This window comes from Stegostoma tigrinum, chromosome 18 (genome assembly GCF_030684315.1).
Source record: "Stegostoma tigrinum isolate sSteTig4 chromosome 18, sSteTig4.hap1, whole genome shotgun sequence".
Lineage (NCBI taxonomy): Eukaryota > Metazoa > Chordata > Chondrichthyes > Orectolobiformes > Stegostomatidae > Stegostoma > Stegostoma tigrinum.
The window spans coordinates 24,004,893-24,022,398 of record NC_081371.1 but is presented as its reverse complement, the minus strand read 5'-3'; positions in this window follow the sequence as shown (position 1 = coordinate 24,022,398).

The window sequence follows — 17,506 nt, the reverse complement described above, 5'->3', positions numbered from 1 at the left end:
AGGATGTTGCCTAGGATGGAAAGTTTTAGTTATTAAGAGAGATTGGACAAACTGGAGTTATTTCCCTTGAAGCAGAGGAGACTAAAGGGAGACATGATTGAAATGTATAAAATTATGAGGGGAAGAGATGTGTTGGACTGGAAGAGTGTATTCCCCTTCACAGAGGAATCAATGACCAAGGGCCAGATTTAAGGTAACGATTTAGAGGGGGCATGAAGAAAATTTCTTTCACCCAGAGGTTGGTGGGAATCTGGAACTCACTGCGTGTAAGAGTGGTATAGGCAGAAACCCTCAGAAAATTTAAGAATTATTTAGATGTGTACTTGCCAAGGCATATGAGGCTCTGAGCCAAATGCTGATCAGCACAAACTTGATAATCTGAAGATATAATAGGAACTGCAGATGCTGGAGAATCTGAGCTAAAAGGTGTAGAGCTGGATGAACACAGCAGGCCAAGCAGCATCAGAGGAGCAGGAAAGCTGACGTTTCGGGCCTAGACCCTTCTTCAGGAAAAAAAGAAAAGAAAGGGTCTAGGCCAGAAACATCTGCCTTCCTGCTCCTCTGATGTTGCTTGGCTTGCTGTGTTCATCCAGCTCTACACGTTGTCATCTCTCCATAATCTGAAGGACATTTTCTGTGCTCTATGATTCTAACTGCAAGTTAGCAAAACCTCACTTTGATCTTTGAATTGTGAATCACTGTTAATTATATTTGCTATTTATAACTTTATGGAAGTTAGATTAATCTATAAATTAAAGTACAATCAGATACAAAATGATTCTGGTAATTTCATTTTACACGCAAATTACCCTCTGTAATAGCATGCGTGAGATCACAGTATAGAAACGGGATTCAGATCTTTATTAGCTAGCAGACCTACCTGAACTTGAGGTGTCAACCTGGTGAAGCTATAACATAGAACTGCAAGCTTGCTAAACAGCGGAAAATGTATGAAATAGATCCAGCTAAGCAATCCCACAAACAATAGATCAGATCTAAGCCTGGCAGTCATGCCGCATCATGTCCATTAGCTGTAGGTAAATTCTAGTGCATGAGTTATAATATTTACGTTTCAGGTATTGAGGAAGGCCAATTAGATTGTAGCCATTATTATGAGAGGAGTTAAATTTAAAAATAAAAAATGTTTTGTTTCAGGCATTCAGGGAATTTTTAAAAAAATATTTTTCATGGGATGTGGATGTTTCTGCGAATTGGTCATCCCTAATTGCCCAGAGGATAGTTAGGATTCAATCACATTGCTGTGGTTCTGGAGTCACATGGAGGCCAGATTAGCTAAGGATTGCAGTTTCCCTTCCCTAAAGGACATTAGTGAACAGATTCTTTTTTCCCCTAATAATTGACAATTATCAATGACTTCATAGTCGTCATGAGAGTTTTGACTCCCGAATTCAAATTTCACTATCTGGCATGATGAGATTTGGATTAATAGTTTAGCAGTAATCCCAGTAGGTCAAAGGCTCCTCCCCATATCTTACCACATGTGAGATACTACGTACAATTTTGGTTTGTTTATTTATTTAATGAAGTATGTAAATTAATTGAGGACTATTCACAAGAGATTGATACGTTTGGTACTACATACAATGAGTGGATTGAGTTGCTTCCACTGGTGCTTAAAAGAGGAAAAGATGATTTTATTGAAGTTTACGTGATCCTGAACAGTATTGACAAGGTGGACTTGCAAAGAATGTTTACTATTGAGGGTAGGTCCAGAACTGGGCAACGCTGTTTTAAAATTCAGGATCACCCTCTTAAGGCAGAGCTTAGAGGTAATATTCTTTTCTCTCAGAATATTGTATGTCTTTGGAACTCTCTGCCTTGGCAAGTGGGAACATTGAATATTTTTAAGAAACTTTTGGATAGATTCTTGTTATACAAGTGAATCAAAGATTATTGGGGCTACATGGAACTATGGAATTTGGAACACAGTTAGATCAGCCATGATCTTATTGAATGATGAAGCTGGCTTGACAAGTCAAATTGCCTTTTTCTGCTTAAATTGGTGCACGTTGGTATATCGTCAACACAAAAGACAGGACAAATCCAACTTGGCCAATTACTGCCCTGTCAGCCCCCTCTTGATCATCAGCAAGGTGATGAAGAGGTCATCATTAGTACTGGAAAACAACAAAAGAACAACCTATCGTCCGATGCCCAGTTTGGGATCCGCCAGATCCACTCAGATCCTGACCTCATTACAGCCTTGATCCAAACATAGACAAAAGAACCAAATTCCAGAGGTCAGGTGAAAGTGACTGCCTTGACATCAAGAGAGAATTTGACCAAGTATAGCACCAAGGAGCCCTCAGTAAACTACGATAATTGAGAATCCAGGGAGAAGCCTCTGCCAATAGGAATCAATCTTAGCACAGAGGAAGGTGTTTGTGGTTGTTGTGTTATTGCTGGATACCCTCAGGGCAACACCCAAGATACAACTATCATAGAGTCAGAAGTGGGGAACTTTTTTTTAAATGCACTAATGCGGCATGGCCATTTTTGGCCCGGCCAGCATTTATTGCCCTTCCCTAGCTATTCTCAAGAACGTGATGGCGAGCTGCCTTCTTGAATTGCTGCAGTGCATTTGCTGTCAGTAAACCCACAATACCATTAGGGAGGGAATCCCAGGACTCTGATCCAGTGAAAGTGAAGGAACAGGATGGTGATGCCATTGGTGGGAACATGCAGGTGATGGTGTTTCCATGTATCTGCTGCCCTTGTTCTTCTAGATAGAAGTGATCATGGGTTTTGAAGGGGACACACTGGCCTAGTGGTATTATTAGACTATTAAGTTAGAAACTTCGCTAATGATCTGGGGACCCAGCAAAAATAGCCCTGTCACACAGTCCTCCTTACTAATATCTGGGGGCTAGTGCTAAAATTAGTAAAGCTATCTCCCAGACTAATCAAGCAACAGCCTGACATAGTCAAAGTCACAAAATCATACCTTACAGACAATGTCTCAGATGTCACTATCATGATCCCTGAATATATCTGGTCCAATCTGTGTTCAGTTAACTGTATCTCAGCTGGGCAGTAGCATCAGCATTACCTTTAGTTTAATTGGGCTAGGGTTAGGGTACGGATCTCAGCCATAGTTACAAATCACCACCCAAGAGTCATTTTGAGTTTGTAATCCTCCCTGCTATTTTTCCTTTATACACCTATCCACACAATTATTAATTCCCAAATACACAAAGAAAGATATTTCCCACACTCTAGTGTGACATCAACCAGTCATCCACAGTTTCTGTATAAATTATATCCTGGACTTTGCTTAAACAGATTGTATGCTGAACCTCTCAGATATGTACAAATCAGATTAACTTCAGGCATTGGATGAGCCTCTAAAGATTTTGTATTTTTCAGCTTTGAAGAGCAAATGAAAGAAATCAGAGCAGAATTTAAACCTTCATCCTGGGACAGATTAGGGGGTGGGAACATGTAAATTGGAGATCCCAATGCCTTCACAGCTTCTCACATTAAGCCTGGAACTAATTGAGGGCCTTGTCCTAACATTACCTATAATCAAGCAGCGATGGTCAGGGGCTATGCCATGTAAGAAGCTGTCTAGTAAACCCTTTGGACAGAACTGTGGTCAGCTGGGTCTCTCATTCTCAGGCACCTCTGCCTAATGGAGGGGTCCATTTGTGACTCCTTACATACTGATATAGTACTAATAGAGCAGCATGGTGGCTCAGTGGTTAGCACTACTGCCTCAGAGCACCAGGGTCCTGGATTCAATTCCAGCCTTGGATGACTGTCTGTATGGAGTTTGCACATTCCCCTTGTGTCTGTGTGGGTTTCCCCTGAGTGTTATGGTTTTATCCCATAGTCCTAAGATATGCAGGTTAGTGATTTGCCATGGTAAATTACCCATAGTGTCCCTGGATGTATAGGTTAGGTGGATTAGCTGTGGGAAATGCTAGGTTACAGAGATAGGATAGGGGGGGTGAGCATGGGTAGGATGCTCTTCAGTGAGTCGGTGTGGACCTGTTGGGCTGAATGGCCTGTTTCCACATTGTAGGGATTCTATGAACCTGGGCAATATCCAGGCTTGGGCCAGTGCTACGCAATGACCATCTCCAACAAGAGAAAATCTGACAATCAGTGTTTATTTCAATAGCATTACCATTACAGAATCCCCCACAATGAATATTCTAGCAGTTGCCATTGACCAGAAATTGAACTGCAATTAGCCATATAAATACCGTGGCTACAAGATCAGATCAGAGACGAGGAATGCTGCAGTAAGAAACTCACCTCCTGACACCCCAAAGCCTGCTCACCATCTACAAGGCACACATCAGAGTGTGATGGAATACCTCCTACTTGCCTGGATGAGTACAGATACGACAACACTGAAGAAACTTGACACCATTTAGGATAGAGCAGCCGATTTGATTGACATCACATCCACAGACATTCACTCTTACCATTGCTGATGTACAATAGCAGCAGTGTGTACCATGTAAAGATACATTGAAAAAATTCACCAAGGCTCCTTAGACAGCACTTTCTAACACACAATGACTACCATCTAGAAGAAAACAGGGCAGCAGATACATGGGAGCACCACAGCAAACAAGTTCTCCTCCAAGCCTATCACCATCCAGGCTTGGAAGTGTATTGCTATTTTTTCATTGTTGCTGGGTCAAAATCCTTGAACATCCTGTCTCATGACATTGTGGGCTTATCTACCAAATGGACTGCAGTAGTTCAAGAAGCTTTCACGACCACCTCCCCAGGAACAACTAGGGATATACAATGAGCGGTAGCCTAGTCAATGAAGCCCCCGTCCTTTGAATGAATTTTCAAAAAGATTATTAAGTAAAATTAGTGTATATAAAGGTTAGGAATGGATCAGAAATCACTGTTGGGAGTGATTTGCAACACCTCTAACAGCAGTAATTCCATTGAACAGTGTATTAAACAAAAAAGAGTGGACTTTGTGATAGCTACATTGTAATAATTGTGAGTGACTCAAATTTTCATATCGTCGAGACTAATTAAATTGGCAAGAATTATCTAGAAGATGAGTTGTAGAATGTGTTGTGGCATCAGGAATTGGAGTACATGAATAACCATGTTTTGTTACGACTGTACATAGTTTTAATTAAACATCACCAAAATACTGTGTAATTTTGGTCTCCATATTGAAGAAAGTACATACATGCCTTGCGAGCAATGTAATACAGATTGTCCACTAGAAAGGGAGGGTTGTCCTGTGATGAGAAGCTAAGTGAGTTGGTTTATTTTCTTTGCAATTTAAAAGAATGATAATTGGTTTCATTGAAGCATTCAAGATTTTGAAGGCTCATGACAGGTAGACATTAAGAAGTTGTTTCTGCTCCCTATGGAATTTAATACACAACTTCACTCAGGACAAGAAAATAATCATTTAGGACTGATATGAAGATAAATTTCTTTACTCAGAAGGATTGCAAATCTTCAGAATTCTCTCCTGCAGCGAGTTGTAGATGTTCCATTGTTGAGTATATTTATTTGCAGATTGGCAGATAGATTTGTGGTCTTTCAGGAAGTAAAGGTATGGGAAGCCAACAGGAAACTGTGTTCAAGCCCAAGATCAACCATGTTAATATTGAATAGGAGAGCAGGCTCAATAGATTGTATGATCTACTCCTGCTCCTACCTATTGTTGGTATGTTCAGTGGCCACTGCTACTCGTCATGCTGTCTCTAAATGCCAGCAGCTGTTAGATGCAGGATATTTCTCTCACACGAGCCAGAAACCACAATCGCAGCACTCATACTGCCTGCTTGGGAATTCATCTCCTTGGGGCTCCTAAAAATGGCTGTTTTAATAAGTATTGAATGGGACCATCATGGTGACTACTAAACTTTACATCAGTCTCTTCTCAACTTGAGAAAATATTTCTGATCGCGTGAACAGCATGACAGGAATTTAATGTAGACTGATTACTCATTACTAACTCCAGTCAATTTTCTGTGATCAGCCCCATGTAAGGACATTAGTTGACTAAAGGCCCAATAGAGGTCTTGCGGTACAGTGGGTAGTGTTCCTGCATCTGGGCCTAACACTGTTTGCAAACCTGATGGAAATAGAAGGTGCATTGACCATAGATTAATTATCAATCTCTAAAGCCTTTAAATACATCTATGGAAGGTGGGAAGAGCAGGAGAGCCACCCCTCACCCCCAGTCAGCCATGCTTGATATGGAGTGGTACTCTGGAAGTTATAGCCTCTGATGACAAGTAAGCAGCCTGTTCCATGAAAAAAAAACTAGCTAATCAAAAAGTCATCAGCACGCACTTTGTCTTGCTTATGTGTCATTAGATATAGGAAAACCAGAGTTCAATAAAACTCAATTTTACTTCCTGAAAAACTTACCTAAAACCAGATTAACTGCTTCTCTGATTATTACAAGAATTGTTTTCTACTGGCAAGTTACTAGATAAAAAACCTGAAACTCCCACATATCACTTTTCAGGCAGATAAACCACACAAGTAATCAGTCAATCAAAATCACTCATGCCATTTCTGCATAAGCAATTGGTAACAAATTAGTTTCATCTGGAATTTCTAATAAATCATTTGCAAAATATAATCAGAGGTAACTGATAACATGTGTAAGCGTTTACAGTAAGATATAGAACAGAGAACATAGAACATAGAACAGTACAGCACAGAATAGGCCCTTCAGCCCACGATGTTGTGCCGACCATTGATCCTCATGTATGCACCCTCAAACTTCTGTGACCATATGCATGTCCAGCAGTCTCTTAAATGACCCCAATGACCATGCTTCCACAACTGCTGCTGGCAACACATTCCATGCTCTCACAATTCTCTGTGTAAAGAACCCGCCTCTGACATCCCCTCTATACTTTCCACCAACCAGCTTAAAACTATGACCCCTCGTGCTAGCCATTTCTGCCCTGGGAAATAGTCTCTGGCTATCAACTCTATCTATACCTCTCATTATCTTGTATACCTCAATTAGGTCCCCTCTCCTCCTCCTTTTCTCCAATGAAAAGAGACGGAGCTCAGTCAACCTCTCTTCATAAGATAAGCCCTCCAGTCCAGGCAGCATCCTGGTAAACCTCCTCTGAACCCTCTCCAAAGCATCTACATCTTTCCTATAATAGGGCGACCAGAACTGGACGCAGTATTCCAAGTGCGGTCTAACCAAAGTTTTATAGAGCTGCAACAAGATCTCACGACTCTTAAACTCAATCCCCCTGTTAATGAAAGCCAAAACACCATATGCTTTCTTAACAACCCTGTCCACTTGGGTGGCCATTTTAAGAGATCTATGTATCTGCACACCAAGATCCCTCTGTTCCTCCACACTGCCAAGAATCCTATCCTTAATCCTGTACTCAGCTTTCAATTTCGACCTTCCAAAATGCATCACCTCGCATTTATCCAGGTTGAACTCCATCTGCCACCTCTCAGCCCATCTCTGCATCCTGTCAATGTCCCGCTGCAGCCTACAACAGCCCTCTATACTGTCAACGACACCTCTGACCTTTGTGTCGTCTGCAAACTTGCTGACCCATCCTTCAATCCCCTCATCCAAGTCATTAATAAAAATTACAAACAGTAGAGACCCAAGGACAGAGCCCTGTGGGACCCAACTCACCACTGACTTCCAGGCAGAATATTTTCCTTCTACTACCACTCGCTGTCTTCTGTTGGCCAGCCAATTCTGTATCCAAGCAGCTAAGTTCCCCTGTATCCCATTCCTCCTGACCTCTGAATGAGCCTACCATGGGGAACCTTATCAAATGCCTTACTGAAGTCCATATACACCACATCCACAGCTCGACCCTCATCAACTTTTCTAGTCACATCCTCAAAAAACTCGATAAGATTTGTGAGGCATGACCTACCCCTCACAAAGCCGTGTTGACTGTATTTGATCAAGCCATGCTCTTCCAGATGGTCATAAATCCTATCCCTCAGAATCCTTTCTAACACCTTGCAGACGACAGACGTGAGACTTACTGGTCTGTAATTGCTGGGGATTTCCCTATTTCCTTTCTTGAAGAGAGGAATTACATTTGCCTCTCTCCAGTCCTCAGGTACGACTCCAGTGGAGAGCGAGGATGCGAAGATCTTTGCAAGTGGCGAAGCAATTGCATTTCTCGCTTCCCAAAGCAGCCGAGGACAAATCTGGTCCGGGCCTAGCGACTTGTCAATCTTAACGTTTGACAAAATTTTCAGCACATCAGCTTCCTCTATCTCTATCCATTCCAGCATGCACACCTGCTCTTGAAAGGTTTCATTCACTACAAAGTTCGTTTCTTTCATAAAGACAGAAGCAAAAAACTCATTTAGGGCTTCCCCTACCTCCTCAGACTCCACACACAAGTTCCCTATGCTATCCCTGATCGGCCCTACTCTTTCTTTGACCATTCTCTTATTCCTCACATAAGTGTAAAATGCCTTTGTGTTTTCCCTGATTCCTTCTGCCAAGCCTTTCTCGTGCCCCCTCCTGGCTCTCCTCAGACCATTTTTGAGCTCCTTCCTTGCCTGCGTGTAATCCTCTCTAGCTGAACTTGACCCTAGCTTCCTCCACCTTATGTAAGCTACCTTCTTCCTTTTCACATGAAGCTCCACCGCTCTCGTCATCCAAGGTTCCTTTATCTTACCCCTTCTTGCCTGTCTCAGAGGGACATATTTACTCATCACTCGCAAAAACTGTTCCTTAAACAGTCTCCACATGTCTATAGTTCCCTTACCATGGAACAATTGCTCCCAGTCCATGCTTCCTAACTCATGTCTAATCGCGTCATAGTTTCCTCTTCCCCAATTAAATATCTTCCCATTTTGCCTAATCCTTTCCTTCTCCATAGCTATGTAGAATGTGAGGCAGTTATGGTCACTATCACCAAAATGCTCTCCCACCACAAGATCTGATACCTGCCCCGGCTCGTTTCCGAGCACCAAGTCTAGAATGGCCTCTCCCCTCATCGGCCTGTCAACGTACTGCGTTAGGAAACCCTCCTGAACACACCTTACAAAAACAGCTCCATTCAAATCTTCTGCTCGAAGGAGGTTCCAATCAATATTAGGAAAGTTAAAATTACCCATTACAACAACCCTACTGCGTCCACACTTTTCCAAAATCTGTCGACCTATGCTTTCTTCAATCTCCCTGCTGCTACTGGGGGGCCTGTAGTATCTTTTATGTCTCTGCTGTCTCATAAAATCATAGAATCCCTACAGTGTGGAAGCAGACCACTTGGCCCATCAAGTCCACTCAGGCCTTACATAGAGTTCACTCCATCTCTGTAACCCTCCATTTCCCATGGCTAATCCAGCTAGCCTGCACATGCCTGGACACTATGAGCAATTTAGCATGGCCAATTCCTCTAACCTGCTTATTTTTGGATTGTGAGAGGTCACCGGAGCACTTGGAGAATACCCACGCAGACACAGGGAAGATGTGCAGATTCCACCAGACAGTTGCCCAAGGCTGAACTCTTATAATAGTTAAAGGTATCTCAACTGGGTGCCATCCAGTATCCACACATCTTACTAAATCCGCAACTGATAGACTAAGATCAGGATTATTTTGTGTGTGATATTTCACTGTCCACTCAGCATATTATTTTGGCAGTTAACCTAATTTTACTATCTGTTTCTTCTGTCCTCTGCTAAAAAGCAGATTTTTGGGAGTTATTTACCAAACCACATGTAGAACAAGGAGGCCTGACAAATCTACCTGACCACTATAGGATTGATCTCTGTGCAGTGGCTGATAATCTTATCCACACATGTCCAAGTTAACCGGCCCCAACCTTTGACAGAACAACTTGTATTTTTCACAGAAGTGTTCTCAAGTTACATGTAAACGGGTGCATGGTGCAACTAGTGTAAATGAGAAGGGTCAATATTTTGAGTTTGAAAAAAATTTACGGAAACATTAGAAAATTAAGGCATGGAAAAAGGCTATTCAGCCCATCATGCCAGCACCTGCAGAAATAAATTAAGAAATGGCAAGAAGTATTACGGGGCCTCATGGTGAAAAGCCCACCAAAAACACAATATAACTCACATTTAGCCAAAATAACATAAGATACAACACTCAGACTCCCATGTAGCTTCAGCATTTTTTTTTATTTGTGAAGTCCTCTCCCTCAGTTATTTATCATTCAAGTGCATCTCTGTGCTTAGGATCTCTTAGTTCAAACAGTCTTCCTGCAGGGATAAGACCTTCAACAATTTCTGATTCTTTTCAATCAAGACATCAGGGTTATATTGAACAGTTGTATTGTCTTCAAAGAGCCAAACAAGATTCATTCTTCCTTCAATAAAGATCAACATCAGTGCATTGTCATTCTCTACCATTGTATTCTGAAAAAAAAAGTGAACATGAAATTTTGCAGCTGGTCACCTTCATCTTGGGGGCACCTGCCTTCTGCTCCACCCAGCTTGCTAGCAAAGTGAAATGTAAGATCTATGAAACCCTCCTGTGGTCCTAGGGATGGAGTTTCTTCAATAACGGCGAATTGACAGCGCATTGAATCAAGCGGAATGTAATTGGAGAATGAAGAACAGCCAAAGCCACACACGCTTTCCTTTCAATAAATTGCCTTCAATTCCATGAGCTATAACTTTAGCAAATTATCTCAGCTCTATAAGGTGTCTTCTGGAAGGCCACAGAAGTGCAATTTAGATATTCGCCATTTTGTTACTAAAGTAAACTCTTCAAAAAGTCCCATCAGAATTATCAGCCATAATTTACCTCTTACAAATTCTCCTCTTAATAAGAATGCCTTTACAAATTCTGCCCACCACTCACAAATCCGTGCTTCCTCTCTGATCAACTGAAAATTTTCAAAATGTTCAATTATCCTTACCAACAGATGTTAGATTTTTTTCTAAAAAATACACGTGTGGCTAAATGCTCTATAAAGTCCTTGTATTTTCTTCCTATTATCTTTTCAGTAGAGTAGCACACATAAATTTCTAATCGGAAAGAAAAGAGTTCCTAAATTGAGAAACTTCAGAAGATTTTAGTTAGAACATTGGCATTTTTCCCCCTTCCTTCAGTAGTGTCCAGCAGTTCTGTTCCTTTTAAGGATCACCAGTAAGGTGACTGTAGAGATGGCAAAATTAATTAGAGCTTACTGCTTAGTGACATGCAATAGAGTGGGGTTTTCAAACAGACATTAGGCCCTTTGACGTTAGCCTCTTTCATATGTTATCAATTTAAGGAGGCCACTAGGATGCTTTAATATTGCCAGACCAGAAACAGGTTTTTTTATGCATTTCAGATGCGTGGTACATAGCCCTTCAAAGTTAAACTCGTTGCATCTTCGCTTTTCATAATAATATTAGAGAGATCTTATTTTATATTACAGTTTGCTTTTCACAGTTAGTATCATACCAAGTAACTGATAAGACAAACAGATCCTCAAATCATTGGATATTGAATCCTACAATTGTGCCAGCATTACATTTGCTTGGGTCCTTCACACTTCCTCCACAAGGGGTGGTGAAGACAATAGACAATAGACAATAGGTGCTGGAGTAGGCCATTCGGCCCTATGAACCAGCACCACCATTCATTATGATCGTGGCTCATCACCCACAATCAGAATCCTGTTCCTGCCTTATCCCCATAGCCCTTGATTCTACTATCTTTAAGAGCTCTATCCGTCTCTTTCTTGAAAGTATCCAGAGAGTTGGCCTCCACTGCCTTCTGGGGCAGAGCATTCCATATATCCACCACTCTCTGGGTGAAGACATTTTTCCTCAACTCTGTTCTAAATGGCCTACCCCTTATTTTTAAACTGTGTCCTCTGGTTCTGGACTCACCCATCAGCGGAAACATGCTTCCTGCCTCCAGAGTGTCCAATCCCTAAATAATCTTATGCGTCTCAATCAGATCCCCTCTCATCCTTCTAAACTCAAGTGTATACAAGCCCAGTTGCTCCAATCTTTCAACATATGATAGTCCCGCCATTCCAGGAATTGACCTCGTGAACCTATGCTGCACTCCCTCAATAGCCAAAATGTCCTTCCTCAAATTTGGAGACCAAAACTGCACACAATACTCCAGGTGTAGTCTCACCAGGGCCCTGTACAGCTGCAGAAGGACCTCTTTGCTCCTATACTCAATTCCTCTTGCTATGAAGGCCAGCATGCTACTAGCTTTCTTCACTGCCTGTTGTACCTGCATGCTTGCTTTCATTAACTGATGTACAAGAACACCTAGATCTCGTTGTACTTCCCTTTTACCTAACTTGACTCCATTGAGATAGTAACCTGCCTTCCTGTTTTTGCCACCAAAGTGGATAACCACACATTTATCAACATTAAACTACATCTGCCATGCATCCATCCACTCACCTAGCCTGTCCAAGTCACCCTGTATTCTCATAACAACCTCCTCACATTTCACACTGCCACCCAACTTTGTGTCATCAGCAAATTTGCTAATATTATTTTTAATGCCTTCGTCTACATCGTTAATGTATTCGTAAACAGCTGCAGTGCCAGCACCAAACCTTGTGGTACCCCACTGCTCACCGCCTGCCATTCCAAAAGGGGCCCGTTTATAACTACTCTTTGCTTCCTGTCAGCCAGCCAATTTTCAATCTAAGCCAATATTTTGCCCCCAATACCATGTGCCCTAATTTTGCTCACCAATCTCCTATGCAGGACTTTATCAAAGGCTTTCTGAAAGTCCAGTTACACTACATCCACTGGTTCTCCCTTGTCCATCTTCATAGATACATCCTCAAAAAATTCCAGACGATTAGTCAAGCACGACTTCCCCTTCATAAATCCTTGCTGACTCTGATGTATCCTGTTACTGCTATCCAAATGAGTTGCAATTTCATCTTTTATAATTGACTCCAGCATCTTTCCCACCAATGACTTAAGGCTAACCGGTCTATAATTCCCTGTTTTCTCTCTCCCTCCTTTCTTGAAAAGTGGGACAACATTAGCCACCCTCCAATCTGCAGGAACTGATCCTGAATCTATAGAACATTGGAAAATGATTACCATTTAAATGCCCCAGTCCCATGATTTCTAGAGCCACTTCCTTAAGTACCCTGGGATGCAGACATCAGGTCCTGGGGACTTATCAGCCTTCAGACCTAACAATCTATCCAACACTATTTCCTGCCTAATATAAATTCCCTTCAGTTCATCCATTACCCTAGGTCCTTCAGCCACTATTGCATTTGGGAGATTGCTTGTGTCTTCCCTAGTGAAGACGGATCCAAAGTACCTTTTCAACTCTTCTGCCATTTCCTTGTTCCCCATAATAAGTTCACCCGTTTCTGACTTCAAGGGCCCAATTTTAGTCTTAACCATTTTTTTCCTTTTTACATACCTAAAAAAGCTTTTACTATCCCCCTTTATATTTTTGGCCAGCTTTCCTTCAAAGTTCATTTTTTCTCTGTGTATTGCCTTTTTAGTTATCTTTTCACTGAGCCTCGAGCTCATCCACCTTATTTCTCATGCTTCGTGCATTCATATATATGTGCGACTCGGAAGTTGCACTTAATCAGAATGAGGTCAGAAGGCAACCAGGCCAGTAGAGCGCATCTTGCTCATACATTAGCTCAAGCTGTTCAGAAACACTTCTTCCCCATAAGTATGCTCGACAGTTCATAATATTATTAATTTTCTGCTCCCTTTCCAACTGGACCAATGCTATCAATAGCTGGAATAAAAATTACTTCAGCTGCAACTTTCCTCACCTGGTTATCTTGTCGAAGTCCATCTGCAAATGTATAAGATCCGACATGAATCCAAGAACTGTCTTTGCAGAGATTTCCCACTCTCAGTCTCTCTTGGTCTGTGCCAGTAGCATTATATGGGGTTGAGATGACTGGAAACTCCTATATCAGTCTGCAGACAGTGATGTTTGGGTCCCTGCAGACATTGTGGAGGTTCTGCTGAGCTATTATTAAAGTTACTTCAGGAATCCACTAGCACAGCCAGCCAACCTCCGTGGTCAATGATAATCTTTAGGTCTTTTCATATTCTTATTTTTGCAGCAATTTGCTAATTCACATTAATGTATCATATATACCAGAGCACATGAACACAAAAGACAAGTTTAACTATATAAGTAAAAGAAGGACTGGCAAATGGACAATTTAATTAGATCTAAGATAATGAAGATAAGTGACCTTATGTGACATTTTCACAGTCACAGTATTTACTTATGTCTGAACAGATTTCTGAAAGTTCATAAGAGATAAGTGACTGTGGGTTGATTCCCCTCCCTGGAATGGACATAAACGTAAACCATTATGGAATTCACCCATTCCAATGTTTGTGGGCTGACCCAAAATTGTAAAGCTCTGGACTCCTTAAATTGTTGTTTGCAAACTGACGACTTAACAATGTGAGTTATGAAGAAACCAGATAAATTATAAACTGGGGATAAATTCCACATCCCTTCTCAATCACATAGCAACGGCTTCTAACACAATTATTTTCAGTGGATGGTAGAAGTATTGATCATGTGACTGGAATTGACTACAAATCATGTTTCTTATTACCCTAAGTGCTGGGGTGAAACCCGGAAGTCTGGAACGTAACATGACAGGACAGGCAATTCCTCCCCATGTTACAACATGTCAAATTGGGCAGTACAAGGGGATTTCACTTCTCTTCTGCAGATACTTTACCATAATTTCATTAGGAAATCTGGATATTTCTAACGTCCATCCTTTTTTAGAGAACCAGGAGAGGACAACTTATGCAGTCCTTCACTTTAAAGGATTTAATCTGAAAATTATTTGCTTCTGATATTCTGTTAATAATTTAGCTACATGCCTCAACCTGTAGAATCCAAGGTTACTTGAGCATATGTCTATGCAATTTAGGGAGTGATTGTTTTCATTAGATATGAATTCTGGGTTGTTATGTGAATAAAAATGATCCGTTCTTCTGATTTTAAAATGTACCTGAAACCCTGCTTTGTGTTTATTACTGAGAAAGCACAACACTCAAAGTTCAAAACACACCTACGTTGCACCTTATTGAAGACAAGCCAAAGATGAGGAGAAAGGAGAAACTTCTCGCATCATCTCCCTCTCTAGTTTATAACAGAAAACAATAAACATGAATAGAGAGACAGATTGGAAAGAATCCCTCACTAAAGCTTAACACACTCAAATGATGTAGTCATTGGCCCATTTAAAATTCAAAGAGGTTGCTTTGTCCAGTTTTCAACATGCCAGAGGGTAACTGGCTTAATGCCAGTGGATAAAAAAAATACATGCAGGAATTCAGTAGAAGCATATTAATTACAAACCTTTTGAATTACAATCTTTACCTTTTCACATTAAACATGTTTTAGAAACTTGTCACCAGAGGAAATTACCTTTAAAACTAGTGAAAAATTTTGCGTGCTATTATAGTTGCTGTATTACTCAGCAATGATCTTGTGCTACTCTTCTGGATAGGTTTTCTAATTCACCAACAGGCAAACTGTTTTTACTACAAACAGTTTTGATCATTGGCTTGATGACGTTATATCAATTTTCAATTTCCTAACTTTTGAACAGCTGTAGCATTTTAGCTCATGAAAATTAAAACAAGAAATACTCGTAACACAAGTGGTGGAAAGCAATTTTTATCCACTTGGCTGACCTCATCCTGAGACCAGAAATGGGGTAATTTATACATCAGGCCAAATGTTAAAGCTGCTTTCACACTGAGGGTCAGCTAGAATTTCAGAGGCTTTTCTTATTCATTAATTTGTTGTGGGTGTTGCTGTTTGGGCCAGCATTTATTGGCCATCCCAAGTTGCCCTTCAGTTGTCTCTTGTTGCTCTGAATTGTCATTGGATTACCTTCATTGTAGCTTTTGTCTTCTAGGTACTCAGACCCCAGCTCTGCCACTTATTTGGGATTCCATGATTACATTTTAACTGAGTGGGATTGGCAACTGAAACTGAGTAACATTACTTGTAGGAAAATTTAAAGGGGTATCTGCCACTGTCAATGAAAATGACAATGATTTATTTTCATATTAGTATAATAATGTTTTTCTAAATAATGCTTATTTCAATTGATGTAATGCTTCAGTTGAAATATTTCAAAAAAAAACTAATTTAAGTATAACATTTATCTGGTTACAGTTCTCTTAACTGAAACTATGAATTCCTGACAATAAAAAAAATTCTTAATGTTTAGACATTTCATGAGCAACAATCGTTCTAAAGCTACTCCCAAATGGATTTACTGTTAATCAATAAATTTTAAAAATGAGCAGAGTACAATGTTCCAGAAATTTCATAAAATGTAATTTGAATATTGAAGGCCAAATTCAAAAATAGATTAGCAGGAAGTTTTGAATGCGGAGTAATTAGTTGTAGTCAATGATTCCATCCTAATTGAATAAATCTTTTTCTCAGCTGACCCAAATAGAGAAGATTGTGTGATGAATGTTGTATGCACATGTTTGGTACATCTGACTTGCATTTTAACTTCTTTGGCTCACTTCCTGCAGATAACAACAATCAGGACCCAAGAACAAAATAACGTTTTATGTTCAATGTGAAGAATAATAAATCCAGCAAGTTTATTTGAGAGCTTTCAGAGATTATCAGCAGAATGTTTGTTTGATACAGGAACCTTTGTACAAAAACATACCCAGCTTGACCCATTGCGTAAAGTACAAGTTAGCAACGTACAGGATGGTTATAACACAATTCACCCAGCAGACACCAGGCAAAAAAGCAGATTAACGCACAGGCAGATCAATACACTGCACCATCTTGCTGCGTCCAGCATTTCTGCAAGTCTGGTTAAGCTTACCTCTCCCTAGTTATATACATAATTACATCATTTGTCCTTCAGTTTTAAATCTAACCTGACCAGGAAATGACTGCATCTCCCAACCAGGAGAAGACTGGTCACAGGAGACCTGGAAGGATTTTCATATTTTCCTTTGTGGGCTGGGAGAAGCAGTTGCATCCATTCGGGTCCCACAAAGAAAGTTTATCACCTTGTCCTAGATCCTATCTCTTCCTATACCACGAGATGTTGTTAAACATGAGTATTGGGCTTCTACCTGACTGTTTGGAGGAACAAATTTTTCACTGTGAATTGCCACAAGCATGTGACTTTTGGTATAGTTACTTTTTGTTTAAAGGCTGAAGCCACTAAAAAACAAGGAACATCATGTCAGAAGTGTGCTGCTGAAATTGTGTGAATTTTAATAGCTGCAAGAGAAACAGCTTGGAATACTTAGACTGTAGTCTGCAACTTTGTATTACTAGGTATTTCAGGATGTCTTTGCATTTTCAAGTCCCTGCTCCTGTGAAAATAAAAAGCAATGTGAGACAGAATTGGAACTTCTTCTCATTAGCAAAAATTAAGAGTTAAAAATGAAAATGGAACAAATTAGAGCAGCAACTCTGTTCTCATTCTGGGGAAACAGTGTCACAAGCCATGTTGCACACTAGACCTCACTAAGGAGCGAAAAGCCAGACTGTAGAAATTTTGGAAGGCCTTGA